The sequence below is a fragment of the Cervus canadensis genome, chromosome 21 (assembly GCF_019320065.1).
Source record: "Cervus canadensis isolate Bull #8, Minnesota chromosome 21, ASM1932006v1, whole genome shotgun sequence".
NCBI classification, from domain to species: domain Eukaryota; kingdom Metazoa; phylum Chordata; class Mammalia; order Artiodactyla; family Cervidae; genus Cervus; species Cervus canadensis.
The window spans coordinates 26,788,202-26,801,140 of NC_057406.1; the positions used below are offsets into that span (position 1 = coordinate 26,788,202).

Consider the following 12,939-nt stretch of genomic DNA (forward strand, 5'->3'; position numbering starts at 1 on the left):
AATGAGATCAAAAACACTTTGGAGGGAACCAAGAGTAGAATAACGGAGGCAGAAGATAGGATAAGTGAGGTAGAAGATAAAATGGTGGAAATAAATGAAGCAGAGAGGAAAAAAGAAAAAAGGATCAAAAGAAATGAGGACAACCTCAGGGACCTCTGGGACACTGTGAAACGCCCCAACATTCGAATCATAGGAGTCCCAGAAGAAGAAGACAAAAAGAAAGGCCATGAGAAAATACTCGAGGAGATAATAGCTGAAAACTTCCCTAAAATGGGGAAGGAAATAGCCACCCAAGTCCAAGAAACCCAGAGAGTCCCAAACAGGATAAACCCAAGGCGAAACACCCCAAGACACATATTAATCAAACTAACAAAGATCAAACACAAAGAACAAATATTAAAAGCAGCAAGGGAAAAACAACAAATAACACACAAAGGGATTCCCATAAGGATAACAGCTGACCTATCAATAGAAACCCTCCAGGCCAGAAGGGAATGGCAGGACGTCCTGAAAGTAATGAAAGAGAATAACCTACAACCTAGATTACTGTATCCAGCAAGGATCTCATTCAGATATGAAGGAGAACTCAAAAGCTTTACAGATAAGCAAAAGCTGAGAGAATTCAGCACCACCAAACCAGCTCTTCAACAAATGCTAAAGGATCTTCTCTAGACAGGAAATGCAGAAAGGTTGTATAAACGTGAACCCAAAACAACAAAGTAAATGGCAACGGGACCACACCTATCAATAATTACCTTAAATGTAAATGGGTTGAATGCCCCAACCAAAAGACAAAGATTGGCTGAATGGATACAAAACAAGACCCCTATATATGCTGTCTACAAGAGACCCACCTCAAAACAAGAGACACATACAGACTAAAAGTGAAGGGCTGGAAAAAAATATTTCATGCAAACGGAGACCAAAAGAAAGCAGGAGTCGCAATACTCATATCAGATAAAATAGACTTTCAAATAAAAGCTGTGAAAAGAGACAAAGAAGGACACTACATAATGATCAAAGGATCAATCCAAGAAGAAGATATAACAATTATAAATATATATGCACCCAACATAGGAGCACCGCAATATGTACGGCAAACACTAACGAGTATGAAAGAGGAAATTAATAGTAACACAATAATAGTGGGAGACTTTAATACCCCACTCACAACTATGGATAGATCAACTAAACAGAAAATTAACAAGGAAACACAAACTTTAAATGACACAATGGACCAGCTAGACCTAATTGATATCTATAGGACATTTCACCCCAAAACAATCAACTTCACCTTTTTCTCAAGTGCACACGGAACCTTCTCCAGAATAGATCACATCCTGGGCCATAAATCTAGTCTTGGAAAATTCAAAAAAATTGAAATCATTCCAGTCATCTTTTCTGACCACAGTGCAGTAAGATTAGATCTCAATTACAGGAAAAAAATTGTTAAAAATTCAAACACCTGGAGGCTAAATAACACGCTTCTGAATAACCAACAAATCATAGAAGAAATCAAAAAAGAAATCAAAATATGTATAGAAATGAATGAAAATGAAAACACAACAACCCAAAACCTACGGGACACTGTAAAAGCAGTGCTAAGGGGAAGGTTCATAGCATTACAGGCTTACATCAAGAAACAAGAAAAAAGCCAAATAAATAACCTAACTCTACACCTAAAGCAATTAGAGAAGGAAGAAATGAAGAACCCCAGGGTTAGCAGAAGGAAAGAAATCTTAAAAATTAAGGCAGAAATAAATGCAATAGAAACTAAAGAGACCATAGCAAAAATCAACAAAGCTAAAAGCTGGTTTTTTGAAAAAATAAACAAAATTGACAAACCATTAGCAAGACTCATTAAGAAACAAAGAGAGAAGAACCAAATTAACAAAATTAGAAATGAAAATGGAGAGATCACAACAGACAACACTGAAATACAAAGGATCATAAGAGACTACTACCAGCAGCTCTATGCCAATAAAATGGACAACTTGGATGGAAATGGACAAATTCTTAGAAAAGTATAACTTTCCAAAACTGAACCAGGAAGAAATAGAAGATCTTAACAGACCCATCACAGGCAAGGAAATCGAAAGTGTAATCAAAAATCTTCCAGCAAACAAAAGCCCAGGACCAGATGGCTTCACAGCTGAATTCTACCAAAAATTTAGAGAAGAGCTAACACCTACCTTACTCAAACTCTTCCAGAAAATTGCAGAAGAAGGTAAACTTCCAAACTCATTCTATGAGGCCACCATCACCCTAATTCCAAAACCAGACAAAGATGCCACAAAAAAGAAAACTACAGGCCAATATCACTGATGAACATAGATGCAAAAATCCTTAACAAAATTCTAGCAAACAGAATCCAACAACATATTAAAAAAATCATACACCATGACCAAGTGGGCTTTATCCCAGGAATGCAAGGATTCTTCAATATCCGCAAATCAATCAATGTAATACACCACATTAACAAATTGAAAGATAAAAACCATATGATTATCTCAATAGATGCAGAGAAAGCCTTTGACAAAATTCAACACTCATTTATGATTAAAACTCTCCAAAAGCAGGAATAGAAGGAACATACCTCAACATAATAAAAGCTATATATGACAAACCCACAGCAAGCATCACCCTCAATGGTGAAAAATTGAAAGCATTTCTGAGTTACTTGCTAGTAAATGACTGAGGTAGTGTTAGTCTAAGCTCTTCAATTTAAATTCATTTTTTACTCCGTTTTGTGCATGTGTACTTAGTCACTCAGTTGTGCCCCACTCTTTGCGATCCCAAGGACTATAGGCTCCTCTATCCATGGGACTCTCCAGGCAAGAATACTTTACTATGTTCCTTTTTTTATACACTCTGGCTGATAGCAATATGCTACATTAGAAAGCCCACTGAACTGTGTTGTAGGAAATCTTTTTGGGTATGATCCTCACAACTAGCTTAAAAACTAGTTAAACAGGTCATAGATAACTAGTTAAAAAAAAAAAAATCTCTCAGGTTTATTTGCCTAATCTGTAACATGAGGAACTTAGAACTAATGAATTTTAATATCATCTACAACAAACAAGTTACTGTCCAATCAGAATACTAATTCAGAGTAACTGAAACTACTGCCTCTCCACATTGTATTTCCTCCATGCTATCATGCGTTGCTCCTCATTTTTAATCTATCTAGTTCAAGATGTTTACCATGATAGATTTATTAGGAATCTACTGATTTACCCAAAAGCACCACAATATTTTTGCTATAATAAATAAAATCATTTTTACAATTGATCATCCTTTTGTTCAATTGCTGTGTGGTACAAAATCTTTATGCAAAGAACAGTACATGGCAATACACTGGTAAAAAAAAAAAAACAAAGAAAAAAAAAAAACAAAAAAAACAGTAAAATAGGCATACTTTCTGTTTTCGTTCCCAATCTAGTGAGGCAAACATATTTTCAATCTTTTTTTAAACAGCAAACAATGACACAAATTGAGAAATTTTATCACTCCTACTCCCACATTTCAAACAGTGTAGCTCAGTGTATAAATTAAACCAAATTACTGAGTTACTCAAATTTCTTTTGTTTTAGTTTTCATCCCTCCTATATCTGGAGAAAAGCTAAGATAAGTTGGAGTGGGTATGTAGGTATATATAGTTTCCAAATATAAAACACTATGATTTTCAAATAGTGGCAGGTGAATTGAGAGCATTGCCACATTCTGCTTCTAATACAGTAAAAACAGGGGAGAGTACATGAGAACCTGTGTAATTGCAAATCAGTGAATAACACCAGGAGGACAGTCTTCAAATAACTTACCGTTTCTCTTGGATTGCTGAAAAGCCTTCAGTAGCTTTGCTAAGTTTGGTTTCGGGACATGCTGGAGAAGAAAATAAGAGCTTGAAGCATAACAAGTATCAACTTGAATAAAAGAATTATAATCCCCCACCCCCCATTACTATATGATCTAACACAATGACTCCACATCTGGAGTCATTCAGATGTGGATTCAGATCCCAGTTCGGCCACCGACTAACCTGCAGGCACACTGAAACCATAATCACAGAAAACTAGCCAATCTGATCACAGGACCATTGTTTAACTCAATGAAACTGAGCCATGCCGTGTGGGGCCACCCAAGACGGATGGGTCATGGTGGAGACGTCTGACAGTATGTGGTCCACTGGAGAAGGAAATGGCAAGCCACTTCAGTATTCTCGCCTTGAGAACCCCACGAACAGTATGAAAAGGCAAAATGATAGGATACTGGAAGAGGAACTCCCCAGGTCAATAGGTGCCCAATCTGTTACTGGAGATCAGTGGAGAAATAACTCCAGAAAGAATGAAGGGATGGAGCCAAAGCAAAACAAGACCCAGTTGTGGATGTGACTGGTGATAGAAGCAAGGTCCGATGCTGTAAAGAACAATACTGCATGTTTTGTTAGGTCCATGGAATGTTAGGTCCATGAATCAAGGCAAATTGGAAGTGGTCAAACAGGAGATGGCAAAAGTGAATGTTGACATTCTAGGAATCAGCGAACTAAAATGGACGGGAATGGGTGAATTTAACTCAGATGACCATTCTGTCTACTACTGTGGGCAGGAATCCCTTAGAAGAAATGGAGTGGCCATCATGGTCAACAAAAGAGTCCCAAATGCAGGACTTGGATGCAATCTCAAAATTGACAGAATGATCTCTGTTCGCTTCCAAGGCAAACCATTTAATATCATGGTAATCCAAGCCTATGCCCCAACCAGTAACGCTGAAGAAGCTGAAGTTGAATGGTTCTATGAAGACCTACAAGACCTTTTAGAACTAACTCCCAAAAAAGACGTCCTTTTCATTATAGGGGATTGGAATCCAAAAGTAGGAAGTCAAGAAACACCTGGAGTAACGGGCAAATTTGGCCTTGAGGTATGGAATGAAGCGGGGCAAAGGCTAATAGAGTTTTGCCAAGAGAACACACTGGTTATAGCAAACACCCTCTTCCAACAACACAAGAGAAGACTCCACACATGGACATCACCAGATGGTCAACACCGAAATCAGACTGATTATATTCTTTGCAGCCAAAGATGGAGAATCTCTACACAGTCAGCAAAAACAAGACCGGCAGCTAACTGTGGCTCAGATCATGAACTCCTTATGGCCAAATTCAGACTTAAATTGGAGAAAGTAGGGAAAACCACTAGGCCACTCAGGTATCACCTAAATCAAATCCCGTATGACTATACAGTGGAAGTGAGAAATAGACTTAAGGGACTAGATCTGATAGACAGAGTGCCTGATGAACCATGGATAGCAGACTACTTGTACAGGAGGCAGGGATCAAGACCATCCCCATAGGAAAGAAATGCAAAAAAGAAAAATGGCTGTCTGAGGAGGCCTTACAAATAGCTGTGAAAAGAAGAGAAGCGAAAAGCAAAGGAGAAAAGGAAAGATAGTCCTATTTGAATGCAGAGTTCCAAAGAACAGTAAGGAGAGATAAGAAAGCCTTCCTCAGCGATCAATGCAAAGAAATAGAGGAAAACAACAGAATGGGAAAGACTAGAGATCTCTTCAACAAAATTAGAGAAACCAAGGGAACATTTCATGCAAAGATGGGTTCGATAAAGGACAGAAATGGTATGGACCTAACAGAAGCAGAAGATATTCAGAAGAGGTGGCAAGAATACACAGAAGGAATGTACAGAAAAGATCTTCACGACCCAGATAATCACGATGGTGTGATTTCTCACCTAGAACCAGACATCCTGGAATGTGAAGTCAGGTGGGCCTTAGAAAGCATCACTATGAACAAAGCTAGTGGAGGTGATGGAATTGCACTTGACCTATTTCAAATCCTGAAAGATGATGCTGTGAAAGGGCCGCACTCAATACGCCAGCAAATTTGGAAAACTCAGCAGTGGCCACAGGACTGGAAAAGGTCAGTTTTCATTCCAATCCCAAAGAATGCTCAAACAACCGCACAATTGCACTCATCTCACACACTAATAAAGTAATGCTCAAAATTCTCCAAGCAAGGCTTCAGCAATACGTGAACGGTGAACTTCCAGATGTTCAAGCTGGTTTTAGAAAAGGCAGAGGAACCAGAGATCAAATTGCCAACATCGGCTGGATCATAGAAAAAGCAAGAGAGTTCCAGAAAAAACATCTATTTCTGCTTTATTGACTATGCCAAAGCCTTTGACTGTGTGGATCACAATAAACTGTGGAAAATTCTGAAAGAGATGGGAATACCAGACTACCTGACCTACCTCTTGAGAAACCTATACACAGGTCAGGAAGCAACAGTTAGAACTGGACACGGAACAACAGAGTGGTTCCAAATAGGAAAAGGAGTACATCAAGACTGTACACCGTCACCCTGCTTATTGAACTTAAATGCAGAGTATATCATGAGAAATGCTGGGCTGGAAGAAGCACAAGCTGGACTCAAGATTGCTGGAAGAAATATCAATAACCTCAGATATGCAGATGACACCACTCTTCTTACAGAAAGTGAAGAGGAACTAAAAAGCCTCTTGATGAAAGTCAAAGAGGAGAGTGCAAAAATTCAGAAAATGAAGATCATGGCATCTGGTCCCATCACTTCATGGGAAATAGACGGGGAAACAGTGGGAGCAGTGTCAGACTTTATTTTTCTGGTCTCCAAAATCACTGCAGATGCTGACTGCAGCCATGAAATGAAAAGACGCTTACTCCTTGGAAGGAAAGTTATGACCCACCTAGATAGCATATATAAAAGCAGAGACACTACTTTACCAACAAAGGTCCATCTAAGTCAAGGCTATGCTTTTTCCAGTGGTCATGTATGGATGTGAGAGGTGGACTGTGAAGAAAGCTGAGCACCGAAAAATTGATGCTTTTGAACTGTGATGTTGGAGAAGACTCTTGAGAGTCCCTTGGACTGCAAGGAGATCCAACCAGCCCATCCTGAAGGAGATCAGCTCTGGGTTTTCATTGGAAGGACTGATGCTGAAGCTGAAACTCCAATACTTTGGCCACCTCATGCGAAGGCTTGACTCACTGGAAAAGACCCTGATGCTGGGAAGGATTGGGGGCAGGAGGAGAAGGGGACGACAGAAGATGAGATGGTTGGATGGCATCACTGACTCGATGGACGTGAATCTGAGTAAACTCCAGGAGTTGGTGATGGACAGGGAGGCCTGGCGTGCTGCGATTCATGGGGTCGCAAAGAGTCAGATACGACTGAGCGACTCAACTGAACCTTCTCATGGGGTAAGCATTATGACAGATGACATCAGAAACCCCAGATGTTCCTCTCCTTACCCCCAATTGACTGCTCTACAAATACTACGACACCCACCAGATTATTTTCTCTACCAAAATGTTCTAGAAAAAAAAAAATTATCCCTGGGAGTTTAGAGCACTACTGAAGAACCAAGACATTTAAATTAATCGCTATATTCTGAAATTTGCTTGCATGATTTCTACATGTATGAATTATCCCTTGGGAAGGGAAATATGAAAGTTTAGACTGTAAGTAGAACCTTATTTAGATAGGTTACAAGTACAAACAGGATAAGCTCCTTCTGTTTGTTGAACAGCTAAAGGCAAATGATTGTTTCAATTCGGCTCCTTCGAAGAAACAGGGAGAAAGAGCAAGAATAAACCTGTAGGGAAATGATCGTGAATGAAAGCCACAAACACACTAAACAGAAAGCCACGATCAAACATGTTCACAACAGAGGCAGAGAGAGATGGACTTAAAGAATAGACACTGAAGGAAAGTATTCTGCAAGGAAAAATTAGGTTAACAGTAAAAAAAAAAAAAAGAAGCAAAAAAGGTGGGGGAGGAAAAGAAACCAGAGAGAGACATTCCTAGTCAAGTACAAACTTAAGGGAATAAAATAAGCATAATAAGGCTTGTGGAAAAGCATGTACTTTTAAAATGTATATACAATAGATCAGTAATACATCAGTATTCTTAAGGATATACTATGAACAAAGCCTCTGTTTTGTATGCTTTTATTAATATATAAATTACACATCTATATTCTGCAAATTTTATGAAAATATCAACATATGTTGTCTATAAAACATATACTTAAGACAGAGGCTTTTGTTCATAATATATCTCTAATATAGCAATCTGTATTACTCCAAAACTTTTTGTTTATAAATACTACCGTATTAGAGTTCAATTTTGCCACTATAAAAAGTGTCATTTGATTAGTCACACATGGTCATCTATCACTACCTGAATGTTGTAAAGTATTCGTTGAGAGAGAGAAAAATTGATTAAGAAATATTCCTAACTATTCACTGGGAAAAAGAACTGGTAATCAAAATTCTGGGGAGAATGTATGGCTTGAAAAGAAACATTTAATGGAACACAAGATGGGGCAAAAAAGGTCAAAAATTTTCACCTAAATTTCTCATCTCACAACCAGTGGACACTGAAAAAAATACTGTAACCTTTCACTTTTCACATATTTCTTATTTATTTCCTTGTTATGCAGGACCCCCTTCCCCAACATAACACAACTGAACTACATTACCTGTCACATTACATAGGATACCGTTTGTCTCTTCATTTATTCACATTCAATAACTATTAACACGGTTCTTACACTCGAGACCTATGCTACATGCTCCAGGAGATGCACAACTGTTTCCTGAACCCCACTAGCTTACACTGACACGGGGCTCTAAGATGAACACTTAAATCACAATAACACAAAAGGTCTGAAATCTGAAGGTTTAGACTCTGACACAGGACACGGGGTAGGTCTTTTTAAAAATACAATAGAAAAAAACTCCCGAGTTGCAAGTTTTATCTCGCGGTTATTGAAAGTCTCTGCTTCTATGAAGTGAAAGTCGATCAGTCGTGTCAGAATCTTTGCAACTCCATGGACTCTACGGTCCATGGAATTCTCCAAGCCAGAATACTGGAGGGGGTAGCTGTTCTCCAGGGGATATTCCCAACCCAGGGATCGAACCCAGGTCTCCACCATTGTAGGCAGATTCTTGACTGTCTTGAGTATTGCACTGTGAGTATTGCAAAAGTCATGTCCTTATGGTTTAAAATTCACAGTAAGAGTCTTTATCCTTGACCAAAATTCATAGTTCCTTCATTGTGGGAAAGCTTTTCCAATACAATTTTCCTGTCACTCTATTTTCCAGCCCATTGTTTTCTTCACCCCACCTTCATTATTCACCAAAGTTAAAAATGAAAAAAAAACAACCACCAGTCATATTTCTATAAAATAGTTTGCTCTGAAGAACGTTCCATTATAAACATAAAACAGTGAGAGGGACACCATTGCTGAATTTAAGAGTAAATACTACATGAAGCTAAATTCAGAGTACGGAAACTGATTTCACAGGAGTGCACTGTACCTTGGTCTCAAAATCTAAGACTTCATCATCTGACGGAGGCCATGAGTCAGCACCAGGTTTGTTGGAAAACCTTTAGAGCATAAACATACAACAAAAATGAGTGAGTTCATTTCTTTAAATGAAGGGAAAAAAAGCAAATGAAAGTTTGGCTATCTATGCAGTAAACGAAGTTTCTTGACATAATTAAAATTTGGCCTCTGTTTTCAAGCAATTTTTTTAAGATATTTTGATGCGGACCATTTTTACAGTCTTTATTGACTTTGTTGCCATGTTGCTTCTGTCTTATGTTTTGGCTCTTTGATCCCAAGGCATGTGGGATCTCAGTTCCTCTGACTGGAGATTGAAAGCACACCACCGGCATTGGAAGAAGTCTTATTAACCATCTTAACCACTGCACCCCCAGAGAAGTCTCCAAAAGAGATGTTAGTTACCTATTTCTGCTTCCATCTCTCCCAACCTATGACATATCTAGGGAAGACTCATTCTTAGTTTCCATTAACAAAGACTGACAGCCAATATATTGGGAGAGCCTGAAAATAATATGTCTTCACCAAGTCCTAATAGCTGAACTGAAAATCTAATTGATGGACTGAAATAACTTTTGTTTGCCCAAAGTGGAATAAACCTGATGACTTAAAGCAGAAGGATATGCTGTTCCTTCTCCATTGTCTGTCCCTGGTTCAGAGACTAATCTGTGTCCATCAAAAGTGGCAGTCTTGGTCCTTCAGCAGGGGAATCACTTATGGAGAAGGCCCCATTCCTCCCTTTACTGTAAAGGGGATACAGGAGTCCCCCGCAATGTCTAAAACTGAAAATGGACACAAGTCAAAGAACTAATTTATATGTTTCACTTATATGCTACCCGGGTACTTCTCAATTTCTGCTGAGGGACACGAGAGTGGATGCTGGAGTCAGGCAGGCCAGCTGTCAAATCACAGGTCAACTCATTTTAACCTTGGAATCATGGGTCAATTCATCAACCTCCCCGAACCACAGTTGCCTGATTAAGTAAAGCAGGACACAGTGATTTACGACGCTGCTCTGGTGACTCCATGAGGTCACAGACGTTGCGCACATGATGCAGTCTCTGACCCAGAGCAGGACGCTCAGCAAACAGTAGCTTCTCTTCTCTGTGTGTTCTCCTAGTGACACATACAAGTTTAAAAATCCGTCAAATCCTACCTGCTTAAAGAGTCTTCTTCAGAACTCGTATCCACTAGTGAAGAAAAAAGGAAGACACATTTTAAATCAACAAAAGAAAAATACAGACTATTAAAACCTCAAGACTGATGTTTTGTTTAAAAGTATTCCTTTGGAACCACACCTGGAGACCACACTAGAGGGAACAGTGATTGTACTATACTCATGGGCCATTAATGCCTGAGAACCACTCCTCTCCTTCATGGTCATCAAAGGCAGAACAGAAAAAGAAAGAACTGCTGATACAAGGACCATAATGCTAACCAACCTCTAGGAGACTGACAGAAAATGATACTACACCGTTAATAGAATCAGTACTATAAACTGACAATAGCACACTTGAACAGCACAGGATTTCTGGACTTCCATCCCCTGGAGCAGTGAACAGAGCCTGCAGGTGTCTTGCTGGGACATAACACAAATCCTCCGGCTCTTCAGTTCAGGATGAAAATGCCCTATCACAAGGAAGCGTGGTCTACAGGTGCCGAACTTCAGAGCGTGGTAAAACATAGGAAACAAAGTCTTCCTGGCCCTCTTGCCAAATGCAAGAGAAGTATGAAAGATGTAGTGATTCCAGGTTTCGCAAGGATAATCTCTTGACAGGGAGGTGGGGGAGGGTAAATGGGTAAAGGGGGTCAACTGGGTGGTGAGGATGGGGACTGGACTTGTAGTGGTGAGCATGCTGCAGGGTACACGGAGGCTGAGCATTTTTAATGTTTTAAATATCTATGTGTACATACTAATAAATGTGAAAAGGATAATCTCTTGAGACTGTCACCTTCCATTGTTCAAGAGTATCTGGACCACCTAGAGCAGGATGGTCCAAACAGTGCTGTGTTCTACTGAGGGCTATCATTACATCAATCCTCCCCATTATATGGCAAAGGTTGGCAGAAATCATGCTTTTTCAGCTTGGAAGGCATTCGTCATCAGACCCTAAGCTGATGAACAAGGGGAGGGAGGGAAGCAGAGAGGAAGCTATGGACTCTGGTGCTGTTGGACAACGTTTCACGCGTGTCGTCATGATCTGATGCTGGAGGGATGACTCACGTGCAGTGACTCCACGGGGAGGGGAGCGCTGCAACCTCGAGCCTGGAGGGCAGGGGCAGTGACTTTTACATGTCTGCACCCTGTGACATCAGAACAAGGCTTAGGACGCAAAAGACACTGGAAAGTTATCTCTTTGGTGAACAAATGAACAAATAAACAAGAATGTCTTCTTTGAAAAGTCTGTTTCAAAAACTGTAGAAATTAACCAGGGACAACTCTATTCTATTCTGAGCATACTGAAGACCAAGACTCTGTGTCATCTCTGTATCTCCTCTAACGTGTAAAACCAACCTAGAGAAGTTCTTTGGTCGATGTTGTTGCTGTTTAGTCACTGAGTCGTGTCTGCCTCTCTGTGACCCGATGGACTGTAGCTCACCAGGCTCTTCTGTCCATGGGACTCCCCAGGCAAGAATACTGGAGTGGGTTGCCATTTCCTTCTCCAGGAGCTCTTCCCGATCCAGGGCTGGAACCCGTACCTCTGGCATTGGCAGGCGGATTCCTTACTGCTGAGCCCCCTGGGAAGCCCCCTTTGATTAGACAGAGGTGAACTAGGTTTCAAGGTGTTCTCAGACAGCTTGTACAATGTGCTAGATGCCACATCGAGGGGACATGGTGGTGTTTTTGCTCATGTGAAGTGTGTTTGTGTTGGTTCTTTTATTAGAATCTGCGGAGTCCCAAGTTGATCTATTTGAAAATCTATTATGATCATCTTTTAAATAATGGCAACAGAACATGGTGTTCTTACAGAACTATACTATCATGACAAGTATCCAACACACAGAAGAAAACATCTGGTTCTAATGAAGTCAACCTATCTCACTCTTTTTGGATCTGTGAGGAATAAAATTGGTAATAGAGACCTTGTTGACACAATACGCAAAATAACCGGTGCTTCTCAACTAGGCATCGCTTTTCTGATCTGTACTATTGGAAGGTATCTTCCGAAAGTAATCTCTTCCTGGTATGCTGCACACTGGTTCAGCACTGCAGCTCTTCTTGTTTATCACTTCTTATCCTACCAGGAAGGGACTGTTGAGGTTCCCAGTTTAAACGATGGCAACTTTTTTAATGAGACCAATCACTACACAGTAAGTAATAACTACTCATTCACTAAATGCAAACTATCTGTAAAAATTAAAGCTCCACTTTTATAAGAAGTCAATTTGCTATAATAGGATTACAGATGAAATATATATCATACTAACTTAAACACTTTTTGTAATGTACATAAAAATCTAATACAGGATTTTAGGGGCTGTAATTAAATACATGGAATGCTTTTCAGACAATACTGTCTCTGATGTTAAATTACCTACAATT

The 12,939-nt window shown here is 39.7% G+C and overlaps 1 long non-coding RNA gene across 1 annotated transcript; it reads right to left on the bottom strand.

Moving 5' to 3' along the window:
• Positions 1 to 3,715: 3,715 nt before the first annotated feature.
• Positions 3,716 to 10,587, bottom strand: LOC122423586. Its single transcript, XR_006264187.1, has 4 exons — positions 10,552 to 10,587; positions 9,370 to 9,439; positions 3,822 to 3,882; positions 3,716 to 3,729 (listed from the first exon to the last, which is right to left on the bottom strand). It is a non-coding gene; the product is annotated as an uncharacterized LOC122423586 (long non-coding RNA).
• Positions 10,588 to 12,939: the final 2,352 nt, after the last annotated feature.